Genomic DNA, 12022 nt, shown 5'->3' on the forward strand with positions numbered 1-12022 from the left:
TACCATGCTGTTCACTCATGATGTGGTGGATACTTGCCTGGGAAGTTCTGCGTATACGTGGTAACATTAGTGGAAGGTGATGCCTGATCTACAGTGATCCTGATGAGATTGAGAAGGAGGAACAAGCCACTGCGAAGAAGGCTGCTGGTGAAGAGGAGTACCAGGGAGAGTGGACTGCTCCCGTTGCAGAATTCGTTCAACCTGAGGTTACTGAATGGCCTGAGGGGGTGCAGGTCCCTTCTGTGCCCATCCAGCAGTTTGCAGCTGCAATTGGTAAAAATCTAGTTGAGACACTGGTGGCAGCAACATTCACTGCTGAAACAGCTACAAAGGACTGGAGTGCTCAGCCTGCTGCTGAAGACTGGTCTGCTGCTCCCACCGATCAGGCTCCAGAATGGGGTGGTGCTACTGTTGATTGGTCCTAAGATTTGGGTCGGAATTGACCAGAAAACTGACCTGCCTGTCTGCATTTGGTTGAAAAGGAAATAAAATGATTTGTTTTAAAAATAAGCAAATAAAAAACAATCACAATTTATAACTCAGATTCACAGCCTCACCTCACCCTCACACACTTAGCACTGCTGCAAGCTTTACACCCAATCTCACAGCTTACACACCACCAGCTATTCAATCATGACAGCCACATCACCCAAACTGATTGAACCACACTCACTGACACACTTCCCTTTCTCTTGTAGGAGAAGGTGGCACATAACTGGAGTCAGCAGCACCTAACTAGTGAGGGACCGGCATGGTTGCATGTTCTTACCCCCATGGGGCTGCTCACCATTATTGGAATGCCCATTGCTGAGGCGGTGGCTGGGAACTGGGCTAAAATCACTGAAGGTGATGGTATCCTCATGTCTAATTCTCTTTCTCACATCCTCATTTCGCCACATCACACAATCTTTTCTGATGTAGAAGCTACAGATAGTGTAAGCATGCACCTGCAACTATTCCCCCCACCTCCACTCCCCTATTGTTTCTCAGAATGACATTTGTCCTCCCACCACTGCCACTCTGCCAGTTCCCTTGCTGTTGCCTGTCAGCCAGTCCAGGCTGCTGCCATCTTTGCCAAGTTGGCTGCAGTCCAAAGTTGAGCCTGCGCAGGCCAGAGCTCCTTGAAGAGGCAAGGCCATCTGCAGACTCCTACTGTAAAAGTCAACAACCTTTCTCCAGCCATGCTGCAGCCATTTAGGTGGCACTGTGTTGGAGCACTAGGACAGGCAAAGGCACATGGAAGACAAGCACTGAAAGAATGCACAAGGATAATTAGTTGATTTTTGTTTGGAATATTGGATAGTTGATTGGATAAATGTTCTTTGGTGGCTTTTATTTTAGTATTGTGACCCAAGATGGTCAGTAACAGAGGGAAGGTAAGGTATGGAACTGTGGACAAATGTGGAATTGGGAGCTGCTTTCACTGGTACTGCAGTCAATCTGATGGGTCAATTGTGGACAGCCCATGTGTAAAGGGGCTGAGTTACTGAACTCCTCCCTTCTTCTTATTCCTCCTCAGTTTGTCACTGTATAGCTGGTAGCAAGGGCTGTGCCATCGTGATGGTGAGATTGTGCAGTAGACTGACAAATCTTGACTCATGCTCTGGCTAGTACTGCAGAGCTCCTCCAGAGCAGACCAAGCAATTGAAGAGCTCTTTAAGTACACTAATGGTCAGTCGACCACATTCTGTGTGGCAAAAAGGCTTTCGTTATATGCATGGTGCCCAAATGAGAGTGGGATTTGCACTGGAGTCCACAGCCATGAGGTCAGCCAATAGCCCTCATTACCCAGTAGCCATCCTCTGGTTTGTTGTGGTGGCTCAAAAACAGAAGGTGCATTGACTGCTGAAGAATGAAGGCATCATGACTGCTGCCAGGATGGCTGGCATTAACCTGCATGTTACAAAAGCAAAATGCTGTGGATGCTGGAAATCTGAAATACAAACAGAAAATGCTGGAAATACTCAGCAGGTCTACCAGCATACTTGGAGAGAGAAACAGAGAATCCCTGCATGATACACTCTGCATGGTTATACACTAGCTGGACGTTGAGGGAGTGGAGTCCCTTCTGCTGGCAATACATCTTACGGTTGGCATGCAGTGCCCAGAGAGCAGTGTGTGCGCAGTCAATGGCACCCCACACCATGGGGAAGTCTTCACAAAACCAGATGCTTGCTGCATCTGCTTCTCTCTGGCAAGAAAGAATAAAATATATTCAGCTCTCTTGGAATACAAAGTTTCAATACCCTCCACCCCATCCCCCCACCAGCCCCACCCTAGCACTTGTGCAGCGGTGTACAGTGAACTGGGAGATGTTGCAAATATTGCCTGCTCCAGCCTGGAGGGAGACAGACGAACAAGAGTTCATGGCTATGGTCATCTTCACAGCCACTGGCAATGCCGTCCTCTCCCTGCTCTGAGGCTGCAGTTGACGTTGGTGCAACTGGTGGATTTCAATGAGAAACTCCTTAATAAAGCAGAGACATCAAATGCACTGTTCCTCACTGAGATGGAGAGAGGAGAATTGCTCCCTGAACAACACAGGCAGGCAGGCATAGCATCTTCCCTCTTCCAGCACCTTGCCCTGCTCTGTGTTGTCTGCTCATTCTCCCTGTGTGCTGTGTTCCAAGCAGGATGCAAACTACTGCATCCATGTCTGGGAGCAAATGCAGAATCCTTGAAGTCAGGTTAAGTCCTTCATGCAGGTGCAGGAGGTGCAACAGCTGGCCTTTTATTTCTCTCCTCACTGTCCAAGGCCCTAAGCACTGCGATTTACATGTACTTCTTTCAATTTAGTATACTCCATTCGCTGCTCACAATGCAGTCATCTCTACACTGGGGAGATCAAACACAGATTGGGTGACCACTTTGCAGAACACCATCTTCAGTCTGCGAGCATGACCTCCGAGCTTCCAGTTGCTTGCCATTTTAATTCTCCACCTTGTTCTCACTCTGACCTCTCTGTCCTTGGCCTACTGCAGTGTTCCAATGGTGCTAAATGTAAGCTTGAGGAACAGCATCTCCATTTTTGTTTAGGCATTTATAGCCTTCTGGACTTGATGTTCATTTAACAATTTCAGACCACAATCTCTGCCTCCATCTTTTTGTCCTTTCTCTTTGTATGTTTTTGTCACTCTGCCATTCACACCCCCTCTGGAAACATCTTTTGTTTCTTTCCTCACTCCCTTAGGCTCTGCAATGCATTTAATCTCTGCTGTCTTCCACCTTATTACAGACCTTTCCTTTCGTGCTTTTCCCACCCTACCCCCATAATACTTGCTCAAAACCTATTCCATTTCTAACTTTTCCCAATTCTGATGAAAGGCCATTGACCTGAAATATTAACTCTGTTTCTCTCTCCACAGTTGCTGCCTGACCTGCTGAGTATTTCCAACATTTTCTGTCTTCATTTCAAAATTCTTCAGCACCTCTCACACCATTCACTATTGATTTAAGTACCACCAATAAATACCACAAATAAAAAGCACCAAACATTTCTACAAACCCAGCAACAGCCAGCAGAAATCAATCAGTAACTAAATTGAAAGTGGTTGAAGATCCCTTTAAATAGCACTGATGGGGTGGAGGATCCTTCCTGCTCTTGGATTAACCTTCCGTTTTTAGGTGTTAGCTGGAAAGCTGAGTTCCAAAAAAGCAGTGCTGGCATCAAATCAGTGTTACTGCGGATTGATATCATGATCTGAGTACTTCTGGTACACCCTCCCTGCGAATGCCTTGCCTAAGATGGCATCCGGCACAGCCTGCACCAGAACTGTGCATGTGTGCTATGGAGGCCATTTTGGAACTCAGATTTTGGGGGAAAATGGTGAGTCAGTTTCGGCAGATGCAGCTTACTTTTGTATTAAAAAAGCACAAGTATCTTAGAGAATAAGGAGAGGCCTTACCAATAATGTACTATGGAGCCGAATCTTGCTATCTCATTTTCCAGCAAATAAGGAACAAGCATATTCTTGAGACAAAAATATATATAATTTCCACTTTTTCACTGGTCTCTTTTGGAGATTAGGATTCTATTTGAAATACACATAAACTCAATATTCCAAAATATATTGGTAGATTCCATCCGTGAATCTGAAAATCAGACAAAAATTGAATAGTTTCTCAGGCTGTCACAGCACCTAATGAGCCAATGGCCTCAGGAAGGAACAGGCTGCAATTTTCTTTCATGAAACATGTGATGGGAAAGTTGTGGTTTTATACAAGTATGAGTCTGTAAAAGCCCAGGGTGGAATCCGTTTACACTGTTTTCAATGATTTTTTTTTTGCAAGACTTTGGACCTACGTTAATGGCACTTTATACATGCAATTAGTTGTGTCTCACACAACATACACAGAGAAACTGGAAACAATATATATTTTATCTCAGCATGTACAACAACTCCAGAATTCCTTGGGAAATTTGCTGATGCTCTTTCTGTAGATAAAGGAGTGAGGCAAGATTGTTTAATGTCTCTTCATTGGGTTTGTAAAATGTATAAATCTAACTAAAACCATTTATTTATGTACAGTAGCTTTTGTTCACAAGGATCAAATGTCGCAACACTATGTTGGCAAAATTCCTCTCCTAAAGCGACCCCACCACAGTCCGAGGCAGGATGCCTCAACACTGCTGTTGACCTGTGCTCATTTCACCAGGTCTTGAATAAGATATAAGTGAACATTTCTTCCCTTGGCAGCTGGGTTTCTGTGGAAGGTCATGTAATAGAGGCAAAGTCCACAGGTGTTATGAGCTGGGTATCTCTGCAAACAGCAAAGTACAGAACACTTAGCAGAGATTGTGCTTACATCTCCTGTCTACACCCAGATCTTGTGAACTACTTGGAGTGATTTGAGGTCACCTAGTTCTGCACAATTCAAACAGGAGGATCCTGAACAACACTTCTGAAATATGATTACAATCACTTGGAGTGCATGAGAATAGTAAATAGGAATGATACATATTGATCAGGAACTTTAGATTAATGTGTTACCTAATTAAATAATACTTTAAGCATTTAAAAAAAAACAAGTGTCAGGCTGCTTGCAAAGTGTGGGAAAGGAAAACTTTAAATAGAATAAGTGAAAAACAGAAAACTACAAGTTCTGAAAATGTGAAACAAAAGACAAATGCTGGGATTGTGCAGCATCTGTGGAAAGGTGCACAATTTGATTTGCTAATTCAAATCGAATGTTCATGGAGGGAATTGATGCACCCACTCAGACATTTAAATTGTTTTTAAAAACAGATTACCTTGTGATTCTACTCCCTTGAAACCTTCCAAACCAGTTTTTCTTTCACTAACAGCCTGAAACTCCTTGAACAAAGATGTCGGTTGTGTTTGTATTGCTTCACGCTCAATTTCCTTATCCTCTCAATCCTCTTCTGCTTTCAACCATATTTGAACTTTTCTCTAGGTATATCCTCCCTTTAGCTACCTCTGTCACCCTGCTGCCTCTTGTTCCAGTCCTGACTATTATATTGCAGACATTACAGGGATTGTTTTTTGATTTTGCTTGCCTGACTGGAACCCTCACATACTGAAAGTGCCTTTCAAGAATTCAGGTGGATTTTGCATCTGATTTTCTGATCATTTTTCTGATATCTTTCAGATGAGACATGAAACTGTTGCCTCATCTGGCTCCTCAGGTGGACATAAACACTCCCATTGCACTATTTCAAAGAAGAGCAGGTGAGTTATCTCCGATGTCCTGGCCAATATTTATCCCTCAGAAAACATCCCAAAAACAGATATTCTGGTCATTATCACATTGCTATTTATGGGAGTTTGTGTGCACAAATTGTCTGTTGTGTACCCTACATTATATCAAAGACTACATTTCAAAGTACTTCATTGGCTGTAAAGTGCTTATATGTCCAGTCTTCATAAATGTAAATCTTTCTTTCTTTAAACTAGAGGCCAAAAGAAATGGGGCCTCTTCTGCTCAAATCCCCAATGTATCAAATCTCCAACATATACTCCTGATGTGCACGGCACCCCACAGGGAGAGCAAGATAAGAAAAATTACTCTTTATATTTCACCTAATGGCTTCTCTGGTGCCGGCTTAATAACCAATGTAGCCCGATGCTTTTTCCTTGCATATGAACATATGAATTAGAAGCAGGAGTGGGTCATTTGCCCCTCAAACCTTGAGGGACACAGTTTAAAAATAAAGAGTTCCCCATTTAAGACAGAGAGGGGGAGAAATATTTCTCCCAGAGGGTTGTGAATCTTTGGAACTCTCTTCCCCAGACAGCAGAGGAGGCAGTGTCACTGAATATTTTTAAGGCAGAGGTAGATAGATTTTTGACTAGCAAGGAAGTCAAAAGTTATCGAGAATAGGTAGAATATGGAATTGAGGCCACAATCAGATCAGCCATGATCTTGATGAAGAGCGAAGCAGGCTCGAGGGGCTGAATTTCCTACCTCCTGCTCCTGATTTGTACATTCATATAAGCCTACTCAGCCATTCAGTAAGATCATGGCTGATCTGATTGTGGCCTCTACTTTCTTGTCCACCCCCTATGCCCTTTGACTCCCTTGTCAATTAAGAATCTATCTGACTCAGCCTTAAAAATATTCAATGACCCTGCCTCCATTGTTCTCTGGGAAGAGAATTCCACAGACTAATGACCCTATGAGAGAAAAAAATATTCTTCTTGTCTCCGTCTTAAATGGGAGACACCTTACTTTTACTCTAGTCTCTCTCATAAGGTGAAACATCTCTCAGCATCCACCTTGTCAAGTCCCCTCAGGATCTTATATATTTCAATAAGATCACCTCTCATTCTTCTCAACTCCAATGCATACATGCCCAAACTGTCCAACCATTTCTCATAAGATAACCCCTTCACCCCAGGAATCAGTCGAGTGAACCTTACTGAACTGCTTCTCATGCAATTATACCCTTTCTTAAGTAAGGAGACCAAAACTGTACACAGCACTCCAGACATGGTCTCACCGAAGCCCTATACAACTGTAGCAAAACTTCCCTAAATTCCCCTTGCAATAAACAACAATATTCCATTTGCCTTCCTAATCTCTTGCTTGTTGGTTCCCTCCTCTCCTGCATTGATAAGCTACTGCTTGGTGACCTTATCAGGAAGCATAAGACCAACTTCCACATGGATGCTTATGACACCTGGCTTTATTTCACAACCTCCTCCAATGAACCCAGGGCCATTACTCCACTACTCAGCTGCCTGGCCACAGGTTAAGTGAGAGGTATGATATGCTGCTGTACTGCTCCATTTCATCCTCAGATCCAATCCATTACCAAGATTACTTTCTTTCACATCCAGCACCTTACCTGACAATACTGCCAAAATTCTATTCCACATCTTCATTGTCCAGGGACTCGACATCTCCAGTGCTTTTGCTGGTTTCCACCCTTAACGAATTACTGGTCATTCAGAATGTCTCAATCTGTGTCCTTACCAGCGCAAAATACTGCACTGCCATCATCGCCAACCTTGCCAAGCTTCACTGGATCCCCATGTTTCACAGAATTGATTTCAAGGTCCTTGCCATTGCCTTTCAAATCCCAAGGCCTCACCTTTCCCAGTGATCCTGCCCAGCCACACATTCCTGTGTGCATCCTCAGCTCCCCTGAAACCAAAGAAAAATGTTATGGATGCAGGAACCTGAAGTTCAAAAATTGCCAGAAAACACTCAGCAGGTCAGGCAGCAGCTTAGGAGAGAGAAACAGAGTTAATGAGTGGGCTGAATGTTGCTACTGAGGCAGAGGGCATTTGGAGATGGGAGGGCAGGGAAATTCATCACCTCCGGGGTGTGCTTCCCAGGGATGGGCTGCCACGGGAATTGGCAACTAACTCCAAGGAAGTGGACAGCCAATTAGGCAAATCAAGTCCCCACTTAGGTACCATTGTCATTACCTGCTGGCATTTTCTCAACATCATTATGCCAACCACCACCCCTCCCATCCACCGTCCCACCGTAGCCCTTCCCCCTCCTCGGCCACATCCTCATTGAGTCCAGAGCCTGGCAGTAAGTTGGAGCTGGTAACTTCCACTTTATTGTCCATATTGATTTCCATTTTGGGTACATTGCTTGTTCATTAAAAAAAAACATATAAATGATTGGTAACAATAAAAAGAAAGAAAATTAACCTATCACGGAAGTCTAGCTATATTTAACATATGTATTAAAAACTCTTCCAATGCATTGGTCAGTGAGTCCCACCCTGAATACATATCCTCGTCCATACATTAAACTCCTGTTAAAAGTTCTTATAGCAAAGGGCACAAACAATTTCAGAAACTAATTTGTCCTGCATCTGAGGGATTGTAGTCTTTTCCCTGAATAGAAGCAACAGTAATACTGAGACAAGGGGTGATTCGCATTGTTCATGACACTCTACTTTCATCAAAATTCTTCGAGAGCAGATTTAATGAAGATAGATCTGTTCACCAAATACCTTTCCTGCCCATTTCAATAATCAGTGCCTCTTCTCACTTGCCCAACCAATAAGTCGCAAGTATGTAAAAGCTGCAGCCTAAACGAGTCCTGTATAGGGGTTTCTGAAGACCCTAAGACTGTGGGCCTTCCTTACTTTTACATTTTCAGCATGCTTCTTAGAGTGTCTCCATTTTGAGGTGCCCTTGCACTCGCATTCTTCCTCAGCAGCATCCACCACACCCAGCGGGGTTTTTGGCTAGCTATTTCTGTGGGCCTCTCATTGGGCTTCCTGCCTTGAGAACTTGCCTGCTATCCTTAATTGAACAGCGAACGTGGAGGTGGCCAGAAAGTTCTGCTGGCAGGCGCCTTGATGACCCATATGGTCCTGATGAGAAAATTCTGCCCAATGTTTCCTGTCACACAAAAGTTTTTAAAAATTCTTCACAAACATTTGTGAAAATGGAAGTTATTTTAAAATATTTTTTGGAGAATATTGGATTATTCTGTGAAGATGTGTGTACGCGTGCATAAATGATTTAATTAAGCTGGGGAAGCCTAATTGGCTGGGGAAGTTACTAGAAGACAGATTGTCTGGGGGAGGGGGTTTAAGACATGAAAGGATAGAGGTGTTTGGTTTGAGATACATGTGAATAGATTGGATCTAACATCTGCATTTTTAGATAAGTTGACAGTTCGTTTGAATATTAAAGGGAAGTCAGGGGAACATGTTTGCAGCTTGCAGGAGTTCCATAGGCAAATAGAAGAGGGTAGATTTTTTTTGACCTGAAAGCAGAGACAAAATAGAAACATGAAAGATTTTATATTTGGAAGGATTTGTGTTTCAAAGAGGTTTGAGAACAATAGAACATGAGGTGAAAGGTGGGAAAAGGTACGTTAGAGTTACTGTGGAGAGCTTAGGGATAGATGTTGGCTATGAGCTGGTAGTTGTTAGCTGTAGCTGTTGGCTGTTAGCTGTAGCTGTTAGCTGTAGCTTTAGGCTGGGAGAAGATGCAGTTTGAATCAGCCATCTAGTCAAGCCAGAAAAGCTTTGGGCTGCAAAAAGCAGTTTTGTTCTGAAGTTTTGGATTTCCACAGCAGAATGGAAGAGAGTTTAAGAGGTCATATGGTATGCCTTTTTAAAGCTATAGCAGTTTGCCTTGGGTAATATTAGCAAAGTTTTATAGCTAAACGTCCATAAGGGAGTGTTGTCAGGAAGGTGTTTACTTGAGAGTCTGACCAAGTAGGGAGTCCTTTGGGGGAATATTTTTTAAGACTAATTTTTAACTGTGCAACTATGAACTTGTGTGCTTAAGTTTTCTTTTATTCTTATTAATAAAACTTTTACTTTTAATTTAAGAAAAGGGTATGGCCCGGAAGCCAAGTTTCCCTCTGGGATTTGGTTTGCACAGCAATTAGCATCTGTGGTGGTCATAACACACAGACTGTTGTTGTATGTTTACAGCAATTTACACATCCAATAGAAGGTGTAATTCAAATTATATGTTAATCGTTTTTTTATTCATGCTTGGGATGTGGGTGTCGCTGGCTAGCCCAGCATTTATTGCCCATCCCATTGCCTTTGAGACAGTTTATTGAATTGATGCTGCAGCTGCCAAGGTTAATGGGAGGTATTTTCATTTTGACAATAAAATGTTCCGTTGCAAGGAAGAAGAAACCTTCTAGCATTCAATTTGGGGTTGGGCGTGGGGTCTAACATGCAGCTGACATAGGGAATGATGGCTGAAGATATGGTTCGGAGGGACCAGGGCACGCGTTAGAAACTGGAAGGAGCGAGTGTCTATGGTGAAAAGGAAACTGGGCATGTGGGAGCGACGCTCCCTCTCCATTGCGGGTAAGAACCTGGTCATCAGGTGTGAGGCACTCTCGCTGTTGCTGTACGTGGCGCAGGTCTGGCCCATTCCACACTCCTGTGTGGTGGCGATCACCCGAGCCATCTTCCGCTTTATCTGGAGGTCGAAAATGGATCGTGTCCGCAGGGACACGATGTACAAGCCTCTAGATAAAGGGGGAAAAAACGTGCCCAACGTCGCCCTCATACTGATGGCCACCTTTGTGTGCGGCTGCATCAAGCGGTGCGTAGACCCTCAGTATGCAAACACCAAGTGTCGCTACATGCTGAGGTTCTACCTGTCCCCGGTGTTGCGAAGGATGGGTCTGGCCACGATGCCGCGGAACACTCCAAGTAGTTGGACCGTGCCGTACCACCTGTCCCTCGTGGGAAAATTTATGCAGAGAAACACCTTCGACCGCAAGTCCGTCAGGCAGTGGTCGGCACGTAACGTCTTAAAGGCCCTGAGGGAAAAGGAGAAGGTGGATCCTGTGGGATGGTTCCCTGAGCAGACTGACAAAGTCATTTGGCAGAATGCCTCATCACCAGAACTTTCCAACAAACACTAAGATGTAGCTTGGCTGGTGGTGAGAAAGGCCCTCCCTGTAAGATCCTTCCTACACGCCAGGAGTCTCACCCCCTCTGCACGTTGCCCTCGAGGTGGCTGTGGTGGGGAAGAGACCGTTGTTCACCTCCTTGTAGATTGTGTCTTTGCGAAGAAGGTCTGGAGAGAGATGCAGTGGTTTCTGTCGAGGTTCATCCCAAGCAGTTCTGTGACAAAGGACTCTGTGCTCTACGGGCTGTTCCCAGGGACGCACACCGAGACAAACATCAACTGCAGCTGGAGGATCATCAACTCGGTGAAAGACGCTCTTTGGTCTGCCCGAAACTTGTTGGTTTTCCAGCGCAAAGAGTTGTCCCCGACCGAGTGTTGCAGACTGGCACATTCCAAGGTCCAGGACTACGTGCTGAGGGACACATTTAAGCTTGGGGCAGCCGCTGCAAAGGCGCAATGGGGAAGGGTCGCTGCCTAAGACCTTTCTGCCACAGTGCACTGGGGGGCTGGGAACTGTAAAGAGCCCCTCAGGCTGTACAGATTAAAATGAATGTCTGCCAATGATTGAAATATTCATTGTTTGTTCTGATACACCTTGTGATTCATGTTGTAAAAGTTGAACCTGTTTGTATTTTTGTAATGGTGATTTGTAATGGTTCGAAATGTTTTTGAAGATTTATGAATAAAGTATATTTTTGCAAAAAAAATGATGGCTGAAGACATTTTACTGAAAGATGACTACCAAGGAAGAGAGAAAAAGGGGTTAAATAGAACAAGGTTGGGGGTGGAAGGAGGGTAAAAGCATAGTCAATGGTGGCGATTAAGAAGGCTTTTGAAAAATGGAATAGAATTGGTAAAACAAAAACAGATGGGAAGAGGCAAAGTGGCATAATGGCTGCAACATGGAGGGAGTAGGGAATGCAGAATAAAGCTTTGGTGGAAAAGAAGAGAATGCAGACAGGGACGTGCAGCTTGAGGATGTCCTGGAGAAATAATAGAACAGTACTGGTGGAGGTCAAAAAGATGGAGTGATGGGGAGAGAGAGAGAGAGAGAATGTGGACTGCATCAAGCTGGGCAAGCACTGAGAAAGACAAGTAGTTGGGAAGGACCTAGAGGGCGTAAAGCCCTTTTATGCGTGGGAGCAACTTAGCTCTGCTGAAAGTAAGACCGACAGTTGCTGTTGTCACAGGCCAGTGAA

General features: G+C 44.2%; 1 long non-coding RNA gene across 1 annotated transcript in view; it reads right to left on the bottom strand.

The window, feature by feature from the left end:
- Positions 1-316: 316 nt before the first annotated feature.
- Positions 317-12022, bottom strand: part of LOC121281785 — a 60400-nt gene continuing 48694 nt past the window's right edge. Inside the window, exons 2-3 of the long non-coding RNA XR_005943930.1 lie at positions 7310-7608; positions 317-464 (exon numbers count right to left, since the gene is read on the bottom strand). This is a non-coding gene — a long non-coding RNA (uncharacterized LOC121281785). The remainder of the gene's footprint in view (positions 465-7309; positions 7609-12022) is intronic.

This window comes from Carcharodon carcharias, chromosome 9, assembly GCF_017639515.1.
Source record: "Carcharodon carcharias isolate sCarCar2 chromosome 9, sCarCar2.pri, whole genome shotgun sequence".
In the NCBI taxonomy this organism is placed as follows: domain Eukaryota; kingdom Metazoa; phylum Chordata; class Chondrichthyes; order Lamniformes; family Lamnidae; genus Carcharodon; species Carcharodon carcharias.